The sequence below is a fragment of the Salvia miltiorrhiza genome, chromosome 2, assembly GCF_028751815.1.
Source record: "Salvia miltiorrhiza cultivar Shanhuang (shh) chromosome 2, IMPLAD_Smil_shh, whole genome shotgun sequence".
Lineage (NCBI taxonomy): Eukaryota > Viridiplantae > Streptophyta > Magnoliopsida > Lamiales > Lamiaceae > Salvia > Salvia miltiorrhiza.
The window spans coordinates 30,858,820-30,863,894 of NC_080388.1; the positions used below are offsets into that span (position 1 = coordinate 30,858,820).

The following is a 5,075-nucleotide window of genomic DNA, read 5'->3' on the forward strand; positions in this document are numbered from 1 at the left end:
TCTCACTCTCTCTATCTCTCTCAATCTCTCTCACTCTTTCTCTCTCACTCTCTCACCCTTACGCAGCACTAGCTCCCTCCCCACTCTCCCACATTATTCTTCTCTTTCCCATCAATGGAAATCACATGCACCATTAAAGAGCCCCTAAAAAGCTAATCTAACTAGCCAACTCATTCCTCCACACTTTAAGCTCACAAGCACATGCACACCTCTCTCTCATCTCCCTCCCTCTCTTATTCTTCTTTATTTTCAGCAGCCCTCCTCCTCCTCCTCACTCCACCACACTTCTTTTTCTTGTTCCACCAAATATAGTAAGAACTAAGGTTTCTTAAAGTGTTCATCTTCAAGCTCAAGCTCCAAGCATACTACGCATCATCTTCTACTCCACCTCCATTGATCTTGTTGGTAGCAACCTCAATCCTCCTCTTATGTTATATATATATTTTCTTGTGGTATAAGCATGTATATTGATGCATAATTGAAGCATGATGAGTTATTAGTGTGAAAATGCATGATAATGGTGATGAAAGTATAGATCTATGATGATATGTGTATATGTTGTTGTTTCAACCATTTTGAGAAGTTTTCTTACGTTCTGGACTGATCAGTCGACGAGGTTTCCCTCGTCCAAAACTCTTCAAAATTTTACAGTGTGTCGATATATATGTCTTGAGGACGCTGGTAAAATTTCAAGTCATTTGGACTTCTTTTACTACCTTTTTAAAATGCAAAACATTTACTGCGCATGTCCACCGGAAATTTAGAAAGGCAGTCCCTAGAGTCACACTTTTCAGTAACTTTCAAAAATATTCAGCCTCCCAAATTTTTATGGTAGAAAGATACATGTATTATACTGATTTACACCAAATTTCAAACCATTTGGCCAACGTTTACTATTTTTAAAAAATCATAGCTTCCAGTCGTGCAAAACTGCCGAATCTGGTAGACTGTGGGAAAACACCCATATCTCGTAAACCACTTGGAGTTTTTCACTCTACTTTTTTTTAAATAAAACTAGACGCAGAAAGGTTTTCAACAGTGTAAGTCTCGAATCTAGGAGATTTCTGAGTCAAAACAGTTTATTCGTTAAAGTTGAGGCAGAGCAGAATGATAAACTGTAGGAGTCTGAAAATTTCTACTTTGTAATTGTTTTGAGGATTTTAAAGTTTTGGTGGATTAATACACCATGTTATGTCATGAAAATACTACTAGAAAATTTTATATTTATTTCCAAGCTTACGTGAATATTTGGGAATTTACTTACAAGGAAAAAGATTTCGAGTTCATAGGATTATTTTTTTTAAGTCATTTGACTATTGTGATAAATCGTGAAAATGTATTATGTGGAAATTGATTATTGCAAAGTATGAATGACTATTTGATGTTTATGAATGCTATTTACCTAGGATTGAGAGTCCTTTAATTGGATAAGATATCTAATTAAATTGAGAGGTCCAATTGGGTAAATAGTAGATAGGTTATAAGATGAGATTAAGCATATGATGAAAGCATAAGTATTGAGATATTAGTTAGATGAAATTCTAACTAGAGTTTATTTTGTCACATGACAATCTAAACCACGTGCGCCACCAAAGGTTCGAGTGACGGCCGGCGTTAGTACGACTCTGAGCGTTACGTCATCGACCCCTGAGACAGGTGGGCTTTATTCTAACTCTATTATGGCTAGCTACCATGATAATGAGTTCAAATGCAAATTCTTATGAAAATGAAGCATGTTGAAGCATTATTGATGAATCTTATGAAAATGAAGCATGTTGAAGCATTATTGATGAGTATTATGAAAATTGTCAACTTGCCATATTTATTATTGATGAGAATGAGATATGGTATGTTGCCTCCATGAAAGACATGATTATGATCATGATGCAAGATATCGGCCTTTGACTGATTTATATGACAGTAAAGGTTTTGTGCGCAGAGGTGACCGTGAGCCGTCTCTAGTCGGCCGGTCACGGTGATTTGAAGGAGGCCTCCTTCTCTTCACCTTATATATATATTATATGAGTTCTCATAGTTGGCACATACCGTGAATATTTAATGTCTGCAGACTAATGATATTATTATGATGATGCAAATGAGTTTATGACAGAAAAACATGAACAGGTATTTTTAATCTCAGTTAAATCCTGTTGATGCATTGAAAAGGGCAAGATTGACATATAGCTCTAAGAGCAACATTTCAATTATTTCCGGCATGAGTCCACTGAGTGCTTTTTGGTACTCAGCCCTGCATGTATTTCTAAATGTGCAGGTCTGGCTTGGCGCGAGGATGGGTGAAAGCTGTTGGAATTGTCAGTTGGCTGTGTCTTTCCTATGTCTCATATTTATCTTTATAAGCTTTGACTCTATAAGAATTTGAACTCCCTGCTATATGTCTTCACACATATAGTAACGCATCTCGCTGCATAACTCTGATGAAACTCTTTATTTAATTTGCTTATGTCTGTAATATCCCTTAAGGGAAATACTTCTCAGACCCTTGCTAAGTTTCAATGGCTTAATCATGTTTACCCAAGCTAGTAATTATTTTGGTCTTGAAATCCTTCTTTAAAATGAGTAAAGTTTGCAATTGCTTCCGCTAAAACAAGATGTATTCCTATTTCTTTCACTATTTCTTTTATTAGTCGTACGATACTTGGTATACGCTATCACTGGCTATATCGGGCTGCGACAATTATACTTCATGATATCCAACTCTCCAGTTTCAATTTAAAAACATACTTGATTTACTTTAATTTAATATATATGACTTTGATGTTATTAATTCTATTTATATTCCCTAAAAAATTATCTTCGACCCCATGGCAGACCAATTCAGGTTCCAACATATATAATACTTTAATTGGGTTAAAATAAAAATCACCCTTAAGATAAGAATTTAGAACTAATCTATACCCTTAATCAATAATACTTTAATGGACACGATTTAAAATTTATTATATTTTAATTTGCCTATAATACCTACTGTATATTAGAAATAAAAAACTACTATAGAAAAAGACTATAAATCCCTTAAAAATCACAACAAAGTTGATCTTAAGAAACAACTTTTGAAATAGGATTTAATCATATCGCCGTTAAGATGGAAAAATAATTAGTTCTAAGTTCTTACAATAAAATGATTTTTATTTGAACTACCATATATATATATATATATATATATATATATAGGGTGTGGTTCTAGAGAGAACTACATTATTTGTGAGAACGTGAGAACCATCAAATCTAATGCATTCACTGTAAAAATTAATGCATTCGCTGTTAAAATTAATGCACTCAAAAAAATAAAAAAAATTGCTTCCTTCAGGATTCTAACCCAGGATCTACATTCATCCACCAAGATGATACATCCACCGTAGATCTTGATAATCAAATGACTGAAAATGGTTCTCCGTTCTTCTTGAACCTCTCCCCCTATATATATATATATATATATATATATTAACTATTAAATTCAATTGTTAACATTTATTCCATCAAATATAAATAAATTGATTCCATTGTTCAAAAGAGCACTGGTGAACTTAATATAATGATTTTTAGATATTTCATAGTTTTTAGATATATACTGATTTTTAGATATTTAATGGTTTTTGTATATGGAAACTAATTAAAATTTAGAAAAAAAAGAAAGAATGAATGAGAATTGAGAAAAATGAGTGTTATACATATGATAAAATTTATTTTGTTGGAATATTAATATAATGATTTTTAGATATTTAATAATTTTTAGATATTAAAATTGATAAAAATTTAGAAAAAAAAAATTAGAATGAATTAGAATTGAAGAAAATTAGAACGGAGTAATTAGAATGAATGAGAATCTATAATCCGTCATCTCCATAATCCGTCAATTTCTCTTTTAATAATTTTTGGATCGAAACTCTGCTTACATATAAATTTCATAAGATATTTAAATTAGGCCGGTCAATTTCAAATAAATATTAATTTTTTACTTAAAAATAATTTCATTAAATTTTTTATTTTACTAAAAAAATTCATGAAACAAAAAAATATTAATAATTTATAAATTTATATTTTAATACACTCCGTCGAAATTCCACGGGTCACTTACTAGTACTAAATCAAAGTGATAAAATTTGGTGTAAATGTGCATAAAAGACGCACATCATTGGTGCGATTTAATTAATACAAAAAGAAACTCATATGTCTAAATATGGTTTTGAATAGCATTATACCAATTATATATAAATCATATGTATAATTTTGTATTGCGTGGAAAATCTCTGTGCCGTCCAAGATTTAATCATTGTTTATTGCCAAATGGTAGGCCAGAGCCACGTGAACGTCGCTGTTACACAGCTTGCATCTCTGCTTTAATTTACTTTTACTTTTTGTGATACTTAAATTAACTCTCGCTCTTTAACTTAATCCATTAAATTAATAAACGTATCGGATCTACTAGTTTTTTCCAATTGGTTTTTTAATTTATTTTTTTAACAAAACTATGGGTCAAAGCGATAAGAAAACGTAACGCCGAAAAAACAAGTTAAAAGCCACCTCCCACATTTAAACCCTAGATTTTGTGGGGCCATTGGGCCGGCCGATGTCAGTAATTAAGGAAATTTTAGAACAGAGATTATTAAAATGATATCTGTTCAAAAAGTAAAAGAAAAGTAAAAGAGAATCGAATTATTAAAATAAAATAAAGTGTTAATAAGAAAAAGTTGCACTTCCATTAAATTAAAAATGTTCACTTCATAAAAATATTTTATGGTTAAAATAACTAACTTATCTTTAATACTAGTATGTCCTCCCGTGCGATGCACGGTGAGCATTGAAATTGAACGATGCATTTAAATAAATAAATATAAATATGAAATAATTAAAATATAAGCAATTGCAATTTTTTAAAATAAAATAAATTGCGTCAATCGCTCGATAAATAGTTCAAATTGAAACACATAGATTTTTTAATTTATATAAGATGACAATTATAATTATTAAATAATTTAAATTATTTGATCAAAGAATTATTATTATTATTATTATTATTATTATTATTATTATTATTATTATTATTATTATTATTA

General features: G+C 30.6%; 1 long non-coding RNA gene across 1 annotated transcript; it reads left to right on the forward strand.

The window, feature by feature from the left end:
* Positions 1–2,531, forward strand: LOC131013306 (uncharacterized). Its single transcript, XR_009097630.1, has 3 exons — positions 1–405; positions 1,596–1,656; positions 2,273–2,531. It is a non-coding gene; the product is annotated as an uncharacterized LOC131013306 (long non-coding RNA).
* The last annotated feature ends 2,544 nt before the right edge of the window (positions 2,532–5,075 follow it).